This window comes from Bos javanicus, chromosome 20, assembly GCF_032452875.1.
Source record: "Bos javanicus breed banteng chromosome 20, ARS-OSU_banteng_1.0, whole genome shotgun sequence".
Taxonomy (NCBI): domain Eukaryota; kingdom Metazoa; phylum Chordata; class Mammalia; order Artiodactyla; family Bovidae; genus Bos; species Bos javanicus.
Window position 1 is genome coordinate 6,560,912 of NC_083887.1, and position 17,908 is coordinate 6,578,819.

Sequence of the window (17,908 nt, forward strand, 5' to 3'; positions counted from 1 at the left end):
AGAAAAAATAAATTTAAGGAAGTACAGGATTTGCACACTGAAAACTATAATAATGGTTTAAAAAAGGATTAAGAAGCAAAAAGATATTTTGTGTTTACATACTAAAGTACATAATATTAAGATGACAGTATTCCTCAAATGTAATCTGTATCAAGAATTCAATTTTTTTTTATAGAAATGGACAAACTGATTCTAAAGTTCATATGTATTTTGCACATGGGGTGGTTGGCAGACTCTGCTCAGAGGCTGAGATTGTCATTGCCCAATATTTATTTGTTTATTTGACATAGGTTTATTGCAGTAATTATAATAATTTCACAAGCCAACAGCATATAGGATAATGTCTCTTAATAAGTCAATAAAGAAATAATATACTCCAAACAAATGATAGATTAATGACACTATTGCTCCAGGCAAGGAAGGTAAAAGAAAATCCAAATGTAGTTCACAGTGTACCTTTATGCAAATTGGTTCTCAGGAGAGGCAGCTTAATCAACAGCAAGCTGACATGCAGCTGCCCGCAGAACAAAAGTGAAAAGTTCCCTGTTGCCAGAACTTATTGCCAGGGAACTGTGGCACAGGTGTTTGGGGCAAGATGATCTTCTTTGGGCCGCTGCGTGGCTTTTTGCCACTGTGGATAAAAGAGTTAGCTTTACCATGGCAGGAGCTGATGCCCTAAGATCTTCAGAGGGCTGTTTAGATCAGTAAAGGGTGGCCTCACCCATACCTAACCCTCTTGGCTAGTCCTCACCCTGGGTATTTATGGTCTAAATGTCCTCTCATCACAGTTGCTTTTTCATATGTTCTTATCAGCAACTCCAGACATGGATGATGACATCCTAACATACGATTTCACTTCAGTATCGAAACAACAACTTCACTGAGGCTTCCCTGGTAGTCCAGAGCTTCCAATGCAGGGGTACAGGTCCCACCCTTGGCTGGGGAACTAAGATCCCACATGCCCCATGGCATGACACACACACACACACACAAAAAAAAAACCCCCAAAAATAAAAAAATTCACTCTTAAAAAACAACTTCATTTTTGTCAGAAATAAGTGGATTTAAAATCGTATCAAGGGACTTCTCTGGTGGTCCAGTGGTTAAGAATCTGTCAGCCAATGCAGCCAGGATACATGAGTTCTGGTCAGGGAACTCAGATCCCACATGCCACGGAGCAGCTAAGCCACAGTTACTAAAGCCTGAGTGCTCTAGAGCCCAAGGTCTGCAACAAGAGAAGCCGCTACAGTGAGAATCCCCAGCACTGCAACTAGCGAGTAGGCTCCATTTGCCACACCTAGAGAAAGCCTGGGGCTTCCCTGATAGCTCGGCTGGTAAAGAATCTGCCTGCAATGCAGGAGACCTGGGCTTGATACCTGGGTTGGGAAGATCCCCTGGAGAAGGGATAGGCTACCCACTCCAGTATTCTTGGGTTTCCCTAGTGGCTCAGATTGAAAAGAATCTGCCTGTAATGTGAAAGACCTGGGTTAGATCCCTGGGTTGGGAAGATCCCCTGGAGGAGGGCATGGCTACCCACATAATGCTGAGCAAAAATGTCAAGACAAAAAAAGTTCATACTGCGTTATTCCATTTAAGTGGAGTTCAAAACACCTATGATGACAGGTGTCAAAATGGTGGTTACCTCTGGGGAGAGGTATGGTCTGGGACAGGGAATGGGGGAGCTTGGTGACACCCTGGAAATGTTCCCTATCTTGCTTTGGGTGGTAGCTATCTAGGTGTCCACATATTAAAAATTTATTAAACTGTGCAATTAATCTTAGACCCCTTATTCACTTGCCCAGAAAAGGGATGCCTTAGTTCAAGATTAAGTATCAGAAGTATATTAAAAATTTTTTTTTCCTTTTATTGAATGCCTACTTTGTGTCATTGCGCTGCCTCTTTTAACTTATTTCTCCATTTGGTTGTCCCAGGTCTTCACTGGTGTGGTGGGCTTTCTCTAGTAGCGGTGAGCGGGGCCTCTCCTCGCGGTGCACGGGTTTCTCACTGGGGTGGCTTCCCCAGCTGTGGAGCGTGGGCTCCAGGTGCATGAACTTCAGTAGCTGTGGCGCACTGGCTCAGTAGTTCTGGCGCTTGGGCTTTGTTGTGCCATAGTATGTGGAATCTTCCTGGACCAAGGATCGAATGTCCCCTGCATTGGCAGGCGGATTCTTATCACTGTACCACCGGGGAAGTCCAAAATCAGAAGTTTAAATCCCTTCACTTTGTCTCATCTGAGTTGCTCTGTCTGTAAATTGTCTCACTCTCTATAGAGTTTTAATAAAGGTGATGCGTGCGTGCATGCTATGCTGCTTCAGTCATGTCAGACTCTTTGCGATGCTATGGGCTGTAGCCTGCCAGGCTCCTCTGCCCATGGAATTCTCCAGGCAAGAATACTGCCGTGCCCTCCTCCAGGGATCTTCCCAACCCAAGGATCCAACCGGTTTCTCTTACATCTCCTGCACAGACTGGCAGGTGGATTCTTTACCACTAGCGCCACCTGGGAAGCCTCAATAAAGGTGCTACCTTTAAATATGGTGCGTATTTATTTATTTATTAAATTTTATTTTATTTTTAAACTTTAAAATATTGTATTAGTTTTGCCAAATATCGAAATGAATCCGCCACAGGTATACATGTGTTCCCCATCCTGAGCCCTCCTCCCTCCTCCCTCCCCATACCACGTATTTAAAATGCGGATTGTTTGGCCCCATTCTAGATGTCCTGGATTGGAATATTTAGAGAGAAGAGACTCAGGGTTGCGCATTTCTAACCTTGAAGCTGAAGCACACAAGGAGCCTGCACACTAAAGGCCTACTTCCAGCCCAGTCCCCACGCCTGCACGAATTAGTTCCACTGTAGCATTCTCAAACCAAGGCCAAACTGAAAAATTGAGGGGCATTGTGTATTGTTTCCGCCTTGACGTGGGGGAAGCAGAAGACTGTCCCTCTTCTAAGCCTTGGCAGGACAGGCCTTTCATTGCTGGATGTGCCTTTGTTTGGACTGAAAGTTCATCTCTTTTTGTTCCTTTCCAGTATAAAAGAAATCAAGTGTTTTGCCTCGTCTTTTTTTATTTTCCCCTAGTTATCCTAGTTGAGCTGGAGTCTTCAGAGTTTCATAGGTTTTTATTTGTTTTACTGCTTGATTTTTGGTTTTGAAGTTGGGCTAAAGGAGTCTTTGCTTTATGTTTTCTTGATTACAATATCTATTGCTTCCACATGCAAAATTTTACTTTGAAAGCATTTTTAGTTCCAGCATTATCTGCAGAACAGAATTTAGTTGTTAATCAGACCTCTCCTCTCTGTCTTCCTGAAAGCAGGAAATAAATCTTCCCTGTGAAAGGTGCCTTCTCTGTGCTGGGAGGTAGAAAGCCATCCTTATCAACAGAAGTAGAGAAATTTGGGGCTTGAGTTGTTGCTGTTGTTGTTCAGTCACTCAGTCATGTCCGACTCTTTGCGACTCCATGGACAGCACCAAGCCAGGCCTCCCTGTCCATCACTAACTCCTGGAGTTTGCTAAAACTCATGTCCATTGAGTCAGTGATGCCGTCCAATCATCTCATCCTCTGTTATCCCCTTCTCCTCCTGCCTTCAATCTTTCCCAGCATCAGGGTCTTTTCCAATGCTCTTCACATTGGGTGGCCAAAGTATTGGAGTTTCAGCTTCAGCATCAGTACTTCCAATGAATATTCAGGATTGATTTGCTTTAGGATTGACTGGTTTGATCTCCTTGATGTCCAAAGGATTATCAAGAGTCTTCTCTAGCACCACAGTTTGAAAGCATCAGTTCTTCAGTGCTCAGCCTTCTTAATGGTCCAACTCTCAGATCTGTACATGACTACTGGAAAAACCACAGCTTTCACTATTCAGACCTTATGACAGTCTTGCAAGGTACATAAAATTAGTTGAAAAGAGGGAAATTGCCCTCCCCATCCTTGACAACCCTGAGCTCCAGTTCCAAAATATCTCATTATTTCAGGTGTCCCCACTTGTATGTCTCACAGCATGGAAAGCTTAATATAGTTGAAAGGAAATTAATGATTTTACCTCCTCAATTCTCATTCCCTAAGTGATGCCTATTTTGGTAAGCAGAATCAGCATCTACCCTGGTTCAAGCCAGAAGCCTGGTGATCTTGCTTGTCTTCTCTATTACTTTGTACAGTTTGCCAAGTCCTGTTGCTTCCACTTCCCACCTTTGAGCTTTAGAAATTCATTTACAACTCTTCATCCTCATTATGACCTATAGACCAGACTGCCATCTCTCACTTGGATAAATTGATCAGTTCCATAGCTGGCTTCCAGCCTGCAGACTTATTTTCTTCCTTTTCCCAATTGCAGCCTGAGAAATTTGCTAACATGTGTCACTCTGAAACTTAAACTTTTTTTTAATGGTAAATTTTAATATGTGTTTGTTGTTATTTAGTTGCTAAGCCACATCCCACTCTTTTGGGACCCTGTGGACGATAGCCTGCCAGGCTCCTCTGTCCATGGGATTTCCCAGGCAAGAATACTGGAGTGGGTTGCCATTTTCTTCTCCAGGGGATCTTCCCCACCCAGGGGTCAAAACTGTGTCTCCTGCATTGCAAGCAGATTCTTTATCTGAGCCACAGGGAAGCCCTGAATCTTAAATTTTTTAAATGGCTCTCCCTTGCCTTTGGGAGGCAGTCCATACTGACTATAGATAACAAGGACTTCTTAGAGGAATAACTGGTCTTGCCTGTTTCTCTGGCCTCATTTCTTGACGACACCCTGCAGTCTTCTAAAAGTACGAGTTGTCTTCTCAGTTCTGCCAGAAAACCGCTGTTCTACAGGCACGTCCTCATTTCCTGTTGGCTCTGCCTGACCCGTGTCACTGTCACAGTACAGGGACTATACAGCACAGTACCTGGCTTAAGTGTATCTTTTTGAAAGATACATGTTGAGTTAATAAAATATAATAATGACTGAGAGGGTGTTAATGTGAATGTTATGGGAAACACACTGACTGAAACCACCCACACTGGCCATGCACCATAGTCACCACTTACGTGAATTATTTTAGAACAGGAGGTCCTGGTAAGGAACACAGAACTAACAAGCCACCACCAACCAGAAGAGTTCGGGAAAGGTCAAAAGGAGACGCCACGTGTCCTACCACCTCCCGGAATCCTTCTTGCTGGCATCCGTCTTGGCTGAGCAATGTGTGCACCGCCATGAAGGACCCTGAGTCAGAATGATCAGCCAGAGACAGCCCAGAAACGAATCCCATCACCATAAAAGCCAAGACCGTGAGCCACATGGCAGAGCAGGTCTCCTGGGTTCCCTCACCCTCCCGTTCTCTGCCTGGGTGCCCCTTCCCAATAAAGTCTGTTGCTTCATCAGCACACGTGTCTCCTTAGACCATTCATTTCTGAGTGTTAGACAAGAGCCCCCTTTAGGCCCTGGAAGGGGTCCCCGTTCCTGTGACATAGTATGTACTGACAGTGAAAGTCACTCAGCCGTGTCTGACTCTTTGCGACCCCATGGATAGTCCATGGAATTCTCTAGGCTAGAATACTGGAGTGGGTACCTGTTCCCTTCTCCAGGGAATCTTCCCAACCCAGGGATTGAACCCAGATCTCCCTTTCCCACATTGCGGGCAGATTCTTTACCAGCTGAGCCATCAGAGAAGCCCAAGAATACTGGAGTGGGTAGCAATCCCTTCTCCAGCTGATCTTCCCAACCCAGGAATTGAACCGGGGTCTCCTGCACTGCAGGTGGATTCTTTACCAGCTGAGCTACCAGGGAAGCCCAAACTAAACACGAAGGGTTTCAAACTCTCAATATTCTGATCCAAAGTCAGACGCCTTATCCATTAGGCCAACGTGGTTCTAGAAGCTTGGATATATACTAATTGAGAAATAGTACGATTAAGTTTATAGTCTAGTGTTTAAAGTCTAGTGTAATTCAGGACAATGGTCAAATTTCTGCTTGACCACTTTGGGTCAGTTTCTTCACCTCTTTAAATGTCAGTTTCCTCATCTCTGAAATAAGGATGTACTATCTGCCTCAAATAGATAGTGTGAGGATTAATCAAGAAAAATTAAGTAAAACATTTAGTATAATGCCTCTTGAGAAACCTATATGCAGGTCAGGAAGCCAACAGAACTGGACATGGAACAACAGACTGGTTCCAAATAGGAAAAGGAGTATGTCAAGGCTGTATGTTGTCATCCTGCTTATTTAACTTTTATGCAGAGTACATCATGAGAAACCCTGGGCTGGAAGAAGCACAAGCTGGAATCAAGATTGCTGGGAGAAATATCAATAACCTCAGGTATGCAGATGACACCACCTTTATGGCAGAAAGTGAAGAGGAACTAAAAAGCCTCTTGATGAAAGTGAAAGAAGAGAGTGAAAAAGTTGGCTTAAAGCTCAACATTCAGAAAACGAAGATCATGGCATCTGGTCCCATCACTTCATGGGAAATAGATGGGGAAACTGTCAGACTTTATATTTTTGGGCTCCAAAATCACTGCAGATGGTGATTGCAGCCATGAAATTAAAAGACACTTACTCCTTGGAAGGAAAGTTATGACCAACCTAGATAGCATATTCAAAAGCAGAGACATTACTTTGCCAATAAAGGTCCGTCTAGTCAAGGCTATGGTTTTTCCAGTGGTCATGTATGGATGTGAGAGTTGGACTGTGAAGAAAGCTGAGCGCCGAAGAATTGATGCTTTTGAACTGTGGTGTTGGAGAAGACTCTTGAGAGTTCCTTGGACTGCAGGGAGATCCAACCAGTCCATTCTGAAGGAGATCAGCCCTGGGATTTCTTTGGAAGGAATGATGCTAAAGCTGAAACTCTGGTACTTTGGCCAACCTCATGCGAAGAGTTGACTCATTGGAAAAGACTCTGATGCTGGGAGGGATTGGGGGCAGGAGGAGAAGGGGATGACAGAGGATGAGATGGCTGGATGACATCACTGACTCGATGGACGTGAGTCTGAGTGAACTCCAGGAGTTGGTGATGGACAGGGAGGCCTGGTGTGCTGCAATTCATGGGGTCACAAAGAGTTGGACATGACTGAGCGACTGAACTGAACTGAACTGATTGACTTCAATAAGATAGGCAAATTTTTTATATTCCTTTGATTAATAGCAGTCTACCTCTTTAGACATTCATGGTATTATTTCCACATTTTGGCTTTAAAAAATGCTTTAGTGACATCTTCATACACATAACTTTTTTCTCTTTTTTTCACTGTTTTGAAAATTTTACTTATATTGTTGTCATATAACTATTCAATAGCCATTTGGGGAAATACACACGGTAAAAAAACATTAAATTGTAGTTAATTTTTTCTTGTTTTTAAAAGGTTCCTTATGTATTAAGGGGAACATTCATACTTTCATCACTTTTGATACGTATCAACCAGTAGCTTTTTATGAAATACAGACTCCTTATTCTGGTTTTAGGATCCCTCTTGACATCTTGATTCTTCTACTTGCTTTTAATTAAAAAATGAAAAGCATAATTATAATTTTCCATATCTTCTTTATGTACTTGGCATGGCAACTACTTTGGCCAGTAACTTGTTTCCAGACTAAAAGGGCCATTTGTTATCCCTCCTCACAGCAACATTTGAGACTTACTGAGGTCATGTATGAAACGTGCAAAATCAAATGAACTAAATGATCAAGTATAAGGTATTTTTTTTTTAATGTTTATTTATTTTTGACCTTCACTTCAGCACGGAAACTTGTAGCTGCGGCATGTGGGCTCCTGTTCCCTGACCAGGGGTCAAACCTGGGACCTGTGGTGGGAACGGGGAGTTTCTGCCACTGGATCACCAGAGAAGTCCCAAGATACTCATTTCAGGGTCAGGGAGCAGTGTGTTTTCTTCATCAAATACCAGATAGGTAAATCACAGGGAGCGCTGATTTCTTCAGAATGCCGCTCTTTAGGACAGCAGCAAAATCAGAAAAGCATCTATCTAGTAAGTATCCATAGTAGAGAAGAGTGTTCTTTGTTCCTAGACACAGCAAGGAGATAGTGTTTAACTTTGAATTTCAGTGAGGACTGCGTTCGTTGTCGAGTAATGGAGAAGACTAGAGCAGTCTGGGGTTGCTGTGGTAGCTCTCTGTGTCATCATTACTCCCAGTTCCTATTTCTTGGCTCTGGCACGGTTCACACACGGGTTTCATTCTCTTGGTGACAAGATGGCTGCTCTCATCCGAGGGGTAAGTCCTTCCAAGCAGGAAGAATAAAAAGTACAAATGGCAAAAGGCAAAGGGATCACTCGGTGTGTCTTTTATCACTAAAATAAAACCTTTCTTGGAAGCCATACCAAGTAATCTTCTGTTACATTTCATTGGCCAAAATGATCATAAGCTGCAAGAGGAGTGAAGGAAAATAGCTTTGGCTGGACACATGACCACCCTGAACAAAATTAGAAATGACAGAGAAAAAGGGAAAATAGATATTAACTAGGCAACGTATTGTATGAATATAAATGTGTAATTTTTCTTTAGTGAAAGTGCTGAGTTAAAACTCAACATTCAAAAAACTAAGATCATGGCATCCAGTCCCATCACTTCATGGCAAATAGGTGGGGAAACAATGGAAACAGTGACAGACTTTATTTTCTTGGGCTTCAACCTCACTGCGGACAGTGAGTGCAGCCATGAATTTAAAAGACACTTGCTCCTTGGAAGAAAAGCTATGACAAACCTAGACAGTGTGTTAAAAATCAGAGACATTATTTTGCTTAAAAAGTTAGTCAATGTTACGGTTTTTCCAGTAGTCATGTACAGATGTGAGAGTTGGATCATAAAGAAGGCTGAGCAGTGAAGGATTGATGCTTTCGAACTGTGGTATTGGAGAAGACTCTTCAGATCCCTTGGACAGCAAGGAGTTAAACCTTGCTTTAGGATCCTAAAGGAAATCAACCTTGAATTTTCACGGGAAGGACTAGAGCTGAAGCTCCAATACTTTGGCCACCTGATGCGAAGAGCCAACTCATTGGAAAAGACCCTGATGCTGGGAAAGATTGAAGGCAGGAGAAGAAGGGGATGACAGAGCATGAGGTGGTTGGATGGGATCACTGACTCAATGGACATGAGTTTGAGCAAGCTCTGGGAGATGGTGAAGGACAGGGAAGCCTAGCATGTTGCTGTCCATGGGGTCGTAAGAGTAGGATACGACTCAGTGACTTAGCAACAACAATAGGAAAAATATCACATTTTCTTTCTCTTAAACTGAGCCTAAACTTACCAAATACTCTGTGCTTTAACTTATATATCATGTTAAACTGAACCAAAAGAACAAATGTAACTGGTCTTCTCAAAGTTGTTATTACTCTTGTTCTTCAAGTTCTTTTTTCCTCAATGCATAGTATCATTCAGGAATTTGAAATCTGCAGATAGTAGTAGTATTTGACAAAGAAAACCCCGACAAGATACTGTTTTTAATACTGAAAGCATTCCTGTGACATACTTTATATACCTGGGTAGGAAATAAAGCATTTTTCTAGGGTGAGTAGGAAAGATGACTAGATTACCTTTTCACTTTCCTTTTAACATGGCTGTCACTATTAGCTAACTGGTTAACTAGGTGGCTAGTATTTTAGATCTAGCCTGGGCTACCTTAGTCCTGAGAGCTTTTTCACTGTAGTTTTATGAATTTAAAACATACATATGTATATGTGTATATACATGGATATACACTGGACCCTACTTCTGTTGCAGGGAGGAAGCCAATTCTGACTCCATTGTGGAACTGTTTCTTTAACTTGCTTTCCGTTGTTTTTGTTATTATAATCATACAGAATGGTTTGTTCAGGGAATCCTGCCCCTCTGCCGGACTGTTAAAGTACCTGTGTTCAGAACCCTGTTCACCTGTGGATGGCAGGAGGGAAGAAATTAACATATCCCCTGCCTGAGGCTTGCCATTCTAGATGTTTGCAAGATTTATGGCCTTTTTCCTTTGCTTCCTCACCTCCCCTCATCTCTGATCTATAAAAGAACCTGGTATCCAGATACCATAAGATGGTTATTTTCAGGCGCTAGCCTACCTTCATCTTGGTCTCCCGGCTCCCTGATTAAAGTTTCTTCCTTTCCTCAATGCCTCCTCTCTCGGATTCATTGGCCTATCTAGCTGCAAGCAGAGCGAGCCTGGACTTGGTAACAATTCTGCCCATTAAGCCTAATGGAGGGTCAGAGATGGTGGTGAATCTTTTCTTCCATTCACTAAATAAATATATAAATCAAATGTATAACTGTTCTCTGGAATTTGGGGAAAAAAAAAAAAACACTTGGAGAGCAATTACCCTTAAAAGATGTGGAAAGTTGTTTTGTTTTGTTTGCTTTTCAAAAACTAACAGATTATATAATTTTGCTTAATATATATGTGAGGAAGTCTTACAAGTTTTCTTTTAACTAAGGATTTAATTTCCTCTTCATGTCCAGGAAAATACTACTGCATCTAAGAAATCTTTTAAAGATGAAGACACTGGCATTTGGTATGTTTTAGGGCTTCAAAAGCAAAATTCAATCATATGGCATAAGATTTTGTGTCCATGAAAGGTGGTATGAAACACTGATTAACGGAGTTTGCTCTGGAGCCGAACTGCCAGGATTATTAGCTATGTGACCCTGAGCAAATTACTTAGCTTCTTTGTGTGCCTCAATTTTCCTGTCGATGAACTGGGCATAACATTACTATGTCCCTCAAAGGGTGGTTATGAGAATTAAATGAGCTGATTTCTACAAAGAAGTTAGTAGAATGCCTTGCAGCTTGCTAACAATTACTAGCCATTAGTCATTATTAGCCACTAGCCATTATTTTAGCCATTAGGAAATTCTCTTTTCTAATACAATTTAAGGGCCCTTTTCTGGGTCATTTATATCGGCAATCTCTATGTCTGGAGGTGTTGCAAGTTTCTCTTACCATGGTTTTATTTCCCTTTTGACATATGCTAACAATGCAATGAGAACTCTGAACATATTTCTTTCTGCTTATAACTTAACAAAATAATAATTAAAGCAAGCATAAAGTGTTAGTTGCTTAGTCGTGTCCGACTCTTTGTGACCCCATAGATTGTAGCACACCAGGCTCCTCTGTGCATGTCCAAGGAATTTTCCTGGCAAGAAGACTGGAGTGGGTAAGCCGTTCCCTGCTCCAGAGGATCTTCCCAACCCAGGGACTGAACCCTGGTCTCCTGCATTGCGGGCTTCTGCTTTGCAGGCTTCCCTGGTGGCTCAGATGGTAAAGCGTCTGCCTGCAATGCAGGAGACCTGGGTTCGATCCCTGGGTCAGGAAGATCCCCCGGAGAAGGAAATGGCAACCCAAACCAGCATTCTTACTCATGGTCCGAGTAGCCTGATAGGTTACAGTCCATGGGGTCGCAAAGAGTCAGACTAAGAGATTTCACTTTCACTTTCACTCCTGCATTTCGGGCAGATTCCTTACCCTCAGAGTCAACCAGGGAAGCAAGCATATACAACAAGAAGAATCAAAGCTATAGAACTCTTACTCCTTTAAGACAAAAGCTTCAAAGCATATTTTAAAATATTTTGGTAGCGATTTATAGCATGTATTAATCTGATAGACTCATTTTTTTTCAGTTCTTTATCCACTTAGAGCCCATGGGTCTTCAGAATATGGGTAAAAACAGAAGCAAGGTATTGTGTATCTCAGCCAAAGAGGGAAGTAAATGATGATTTTTTATTTTTTTCAGTTAAAACACTCAGAGCTTTATCTTGTTGCAAGTGAAGAGAATAAAGCCAGAGTTTCCTTACTTGACACTCTTCATGAGGAGACAGCAGTTCTCCACCAGGGCTCACCAGGAAAGATCCTTGCCACAGAAAGAGAGCTGCTTGAATGAGCAACCACTGGAGTCTCTCTTTTAGGGGCTAGGTGAGTGTGACTTTGATTACTAAAGCATGGTCAGACACCTGAGAGATAGCTTCCCATGCATAAGTGGCCACCGACTACAATAACAGCTAAAATCCAACCACACTCATGCATTTCAAACATAAAAAGTTGCATTGGCTAGCTTTACTCTAAGGCCCAAGTCTTCAACACCTGTAGCCTGGTAGCCAAAAGGACATCTTGCCAAAGTGGCAATCCTTTGGAATTGCCCCGGGGACTCCGATTTACAAATAGCCTGAAATAACTTCATTCATTTCAGATTTGCTGTGAATAAAAGCCTGCTATTCAAAATTCCTGCTCAATTAAATCTTATTCAGTGTTAAGGGCCAGAAAAATGGTAAATACTTTATAACATTTAAGATTTCTGTTAATTAAATATTACAAATAGAACATTAGAGATGTGAAATTGATTTTTATGAGCAACTAGAAAAGTCTATTTGGTGAAAAACATGAGTTAAATATATCTCTATCAACAAGTGTTATTGACTTCGTTGACTGTTAGTAAATTCAAGAAAGGCTGGAACTGCGATTGCTTAATATTTCCGAGGAATTAAAGAAGCAATTTCAAACCTATTGGATGAGCTGAAAACAATGCCGCAGCTCTTGAATGGTGAGTTTATTTTCCAGAGATTACGGATTAACACAATACTATTCCTCAATTCATTTATTATGGCCTGCATTACTTTAAAGAAATCTATCTCTCTTTAAATACTTGAGAGCTTGTCTTCTTCAATGGGAGTGTAATTAGCAAAAGGGCCCGGGGCGCTAAGGCAGACGAAATATGCTGGGAGAGGAAGGGGAGGAGAGGAGGGTGGAGCCGCCGTTCGCCTGGGGATAGTTTGCGTGTGCTAGACTAAGAAAGAGGAAAGGTCAACGCGGGAATCTGGTGGTTCCTGGTAATCCCAAAATGGAAGTCTTGTCTTGTCCAGATTGGGTTTTTCCAGATTGGGAATGGGGCTCTCTACCTCCTTTCTGCTTCCATCCTCCAGCGTGGCAGAGGATTTAGGAGGGAGGTGGCGGGCGGGTGCCAGTGGTCCTCGCCCGCACTCTCTACATCCCGGCCGGAGGTCGGCTGGCCTCGCCCACCCTGGGTAAATTCCCGGAGGTCCCGCCCCTCGCTGGAGAACTCCCCGGGGAATGCAAACGGGCGTCTGCGAATGTTGACAGTCAAGGAATACGCACTTTCAGCGTCGAGGTCCCCGCGGCTTACCCGCACCTATTTTTATAGCTAAGCCAAGGTCACTCTTTAATACCGGGCCAGCGCCTGAGCTGCGGCGTCGCTCCCTGCCTAGCGACGGCAGCCTGGGCGGGGAGAGGGGCTGCGGGGGGCGGGGCGGGGTGGGGGCCGCGAGGCGTCCCCCGGCCGGCCGAGCTCACACCTGCCCGGCGCCGGCGAGACCCGTGAGCGGGGCCGGAGGCAGGGCGGCGTCCCCGGCGCCAAGGAGGGGCCGTGCGGCGCGGGCGGGCGGGGGGATTCGCGGTGGGCGCGGGCGCCGTGCGGCCGCAGAGGCTGGAGGCGCTGCGGCGCGAGTGCGTCACTCCGGCGGAGGGCACGGTGGGCTGCGGCCGGCCCGCCGACCAGGAGCCGGGTGTCCCGGACGGGGGGCAGGCGGCCGCACTCGCCCCGGCAGCCGCGAGCGGCGCGGCCCGGGCCCGGCCGGGGGTCGCCGGCGAGCCGCCGCCGGCTCCATTCATTCCCGCGGCTCCGCCTCCTTTCCCGGGCTCCTCCGGCGGCTCCGGCGGCGCGTCCGAGGTGAGTGCGCGGCCCGTCCTGGGCGGGGGTTCCCGGGCCCAGGCCGAAGCTGCCGGGTCCGGCCTCGCGCCCCGCCGGCCTGGCCCCGCACAGCCGCGGGCAGTGACGCGGGCACGAGCTGCGGGCCTCTCCGAGGGCTCGGGCGCGGCGCAGGCCCACGCCGGCCGCTCGGGCTCGGGGCGCTCGTCCAGCTGCGGGCGACTGGCCGGCTCCTCCGAGGGGCGTGCGGGGCGCCCCCAGGTGCGCCGGCCTCCGCGCCAGCGCCACCATTTTGTGTGAGGGAATGCCTCCTTCTTCCTGCGCCCGCCTCGGCCCGCTCCCCAGCTGCTGCCTGCCGAGCCCGCTCCCCTCTGCCTTTGCCACCTGGAGCCTTTCAGTCCGGGCCGGCGGCCTCGGCGTGGGGGAAGCGGACCTGGTGGCGGGTGGGGCGGAAGCGTTCCGGTTCCGCCACGCAGGTGGCCTCCAAGGATGCTCTGACCAGCTCCCTTACCTGTAACCACGTTTGGATTAGGTATTGTATAGATTCCCTTCTAAAATACAGGTCGTTGCAATTTTGTTCTAGTTCTTGGCTGCCCGTTGTGCAATTTTTCGAGGCCTGTGCCCTAGGAAATCTGGGTGAAGTTTTGGATTGTTTATGGCTCAGGGATCTGGGTTACATTTACTTCAGATGAAGTATCTCACTGGCTTTTCAGCTTCTGGAAGTTGGTCTGAGTGTCTTATGTGGAGTAGATTCTAAATTAACCACGACCCCTTCCTTTTTTGTGATTTCCTTTCAAAACCTCAAATAAAACATTCTCGTGTGAGGATTTTTGAGTGGGATAGGGACAGGTTGCTAAAAGACTACCCAAAGGAAAAGTTGTATTGTGATTCAAAACTGTTAACACATCCTGTCTTTTTCAAGGGTCTTGAGAATTTGGTAGTTCTTGTTTTTAATTTGTCTCCTCACAAATATACTCAAGTTCCTAGTAGGTTGTACCCTGGCCATTGGTATTTTATCACTGCATCACAGACAGGGATTAAAGCCTGGAATGGTGGCTGTTGCATAATACACACAGTTGGGCCCTGGAGGGAATTCACCAAAATGGATCTGGGTTTGACTTGCCTTGTGTGTCTGCTTGCATGTACAAAAGATGTACAGGTTATCTTTGCAAGCTGTGTTTTGGTTTTCTCCTACAAGAGGAACGATTTTGATTAGCTAATATGCACAAGGTTAAGTTTTTGGTATATGGACAAGACTTTAAGTTTTTGGTTTTTAAAAATCTTTGCTTGTCTCTTTTGTTTTGATTTGTGGGGTGGGGGGCAATGTGGGTGGGAGCCCAGGGAATGTGGTGGTGAGAGTCCATTTGTGATAAGACTTGCAGCACAAACAATGATAAAATATCTCTTTCACGGAAAGCTTGTATGCTGTCATAGTGGACTCCTCTGAATTTATGATGAGGATTGGTTTAGGGAACTTAACTTCTATGAGTAGCAACATTGCCTGCTCCTTGAGTGATTACAATCTAAGATGCTTTATCTGTGGATTTTAGATTCTAACAAGTTCCAGATTAGTCTGGTCTTTTAAGTAGTATTCAAATCATTACGAATTCCTTTAATAGCTATGTAATATACCTCAAACAAAAGATTTAACTTTGATTTGGAGAAAAAATATTTTATAATTAGATGTTTTTGAGAGTCATCTATTTAAACTTTTTAAACCCATCCACTCTAAACTTACTTCTGATTAGTTGAAGACTCTTCGACTTATTCTGTCTGAAAATAAATGATTCCGCATCATGTACCATCCCTAGCAGAAATGCAATGCCTCTCCCTGCTGACATGTTTTTTGGAGAATTAGGTGAAAGGGACCTTGGACCTTGAGAGATGAGTCTTGTTTTAGAGAACTTAAGGATTGCCTGTGCTCTGACTGGACCTGTTGTAGGTCCCTGAGGATTGACGTTGTTCCTGCCAGGAAGTTCAGCACAGAGTAAAAAGAGAAAAAAAGAGCATGATTTTAGTTACTAGCTTCTCCAATGAGATGTTAGTTTTAGGTTACACTAGAGGTAGCTTTCATTTATTCAACAAACACTGAGTATCCGATGCTGTGGGGTGCAAAAACAAACTCCACTCTTACGATGCTTATAGTCTAGCATTGTGGATTAAAATGTTACAAATTCCTTAATCTAAATGCCCAGAGATTTTTGCTAATATGTTTTGGGAACAAATCAATTTAGTAAATTGCCTTTTTTAAAACAGCCCAGATTGCATGTGGGGGGACCCCTGCATTTATGGATTCAGGAGAGGAGAAAGAGGGTTCAGTTGCTGAAAGAAACTGAGAAAGGAAGGAAACTAATAAACTTGAGAGTATTGTCCAAGGAAAGAGAAACTTTACAGTAGTCAATTGGGTCTGATCTGTCATAAGGACAAGAGGGGTAAAATGAAAATAATCCCTTGAATTTGGGAATTGAGAGGTTATTATTGGAGGAGTGATATCAGTATAGTGATAATGGAGAAGCCAATTTCAGTAAATAGCTATAGAGAAAAAGTCAATGAACTTGACTTTTTGTTGTACAATGATAAAGTAATAAACTGTATTGATAAGGAATTTAGTCTATAAAGTCTTTATACATATTAGTAATGCTTTCAAGTTTACATCAACCGGCCCTTCATATATCAGATGAACTTACTCTGATTCTTAACAGTAGTTATTATTCAGAGGCAGTATAATTCCACAATTTAAGCCAAATAGATACGTTTGAACCTTGCCTTGTAAGAGTAGTTATAATACAGCTTATCTCAAAATGTTAGCAGAATTAAATGTGATGACATTCCTAAAGGTGAGCTACTACGAGTATCGTCATCAGTGAAATTAGAATTTTTGTTGTTTAACTATCTAGGGACTGAACTGTGTTCAGTCTGAACACTGAACTGTGTTCCTCAACTTTTCCTCCTTTTTATTATCTTCTCCCCACAGTCATGCAGTATACAGTACTTTTTTGAGGTACATTTCAAAACAATGACTTTTTCTTTTTTAAAATTGTGATTTCTCTACTACTTGTCAGTCAGAGCTTTTGCTCTTCATGAGATAAAGTATAACCAAAATGAGTTGGTAGAGTTCAAATTAAAAACAAGAAAATCTTTTGGTTTTCATTAGTTTGTGTATTAATGTGGGGAAATGACTGTTGTTTTGAAAAATTGAATATAATTTATATAGTCCCCCATATAGCTCTTGTGGATCCCAGAATAAGAATCTACTCATTTTAGATCTGGATACTTCCCTTGAGGTCCAGTGGTTAAGACTCTGCACTTCCACTGCAGGGGGCATGGGTTTGATCCTTAGTCAGGGATCTACTATCCCACATGCTGTGTGGTAGGGCCAAAAAATAAAAGTAAAAAAAAAAACCACGTTTTTTATATCTGGTCCTATTTTCTATTAATTACATATGCATATGAGTGGCAAATCTAGCTATATTTAGCAAAAAGCAACCACATGTTCGAAGTATTGATATTTAGCTTTGTAATTTAATGCATATTTAAAAGTATTTGAAATTTGAAGACTGAGGAGATTTATTGATAAAATTTTCTAGACCATTAAAAAAGAAACCAAGGTGATTCTGAGTGAAGTGAAACTTCGGTGAATACTAACTTTTTACATCTAAGCAGCTTTTCAAAATGGCAACAACAACAAAAACCATAGTTCTATAAAATGATTCCCGTGATTTTACAGTTGGCATATACAAATAATCACTCAGCTGAATTCCGTGGACTCTTGGCTCTCCTTTCTAGAACTGGCTTAGATGAAAACGGATGTCCTTGTGCCTTGGGTGGAGAGATGTTACTCCAGTCACAACTGGAATGTGTCGGCAGTTACTGACGGTTCTCTCTGATGAGTTAATTAGTTGATCTGTGTTTTCATGAGGTGTGATACATTTGTGGATAGAATTTACTGTTGGAAATGCTCATTTCTCTTACTCTTTAGAGGTATGTTGACTAAGTTTTCATCTGCATATTGACACCTCAGATATTTGAAGGGAAGTTTCTTGCCTTCCTTCTAAGAGTTCTCCAACAGGACTTGCCCTCACTGATTTCTCCCCAATTCCTTTTCCTTATCTTCCATACTGTTGTTTCCAGATCCTTTGCCATCCTGATTGTATTTCAGTGTTCAGTTCAGTTGCTCAGTTGTGTCCGACTCTTTGTGACCCCATGAACCGCAGCATGCCAGGCCTCCCTGTCAATCACCAACTCCCGGAGTTTACCCAAACTCTTGTCCATCGAGTCGGTGATGCC

General features: G+C 43.5%; 1 protein-coding gene across 4 annotated transcripts in view; it reads left to right on the top strand.

Moving 5' to 3' along the window:
* The first annotated feature begins 12,693 nt into the window (after positions 1 to 12,693).
* FAM169A (family with sequence similarity 169 member A) overlaps positions 12,694 to 17,908 on the top strand; it is a 64,790-nt gene continuing 59,575 nt past the window's right edge. Inside the window, exon 1 of one of the 4 annotated variants that reach the window (XM_061393253.1) lies at positions 12,694 to 12,785. The gene's annotated coding sequence lies outside the window, so the exon portion shown is untranslated. Of the gene's footprint in view, positions 12,786 to 12,812; positions 13,128 to 13,558; positions 13,643 to 14,062; positions 14,154 to 17,908 lie in introns of those variants that run through there. The other 3 variants (XM_061393251.1, XM_061393252.1, XM_061393250.1) reach the window with 3 other exon arrangements.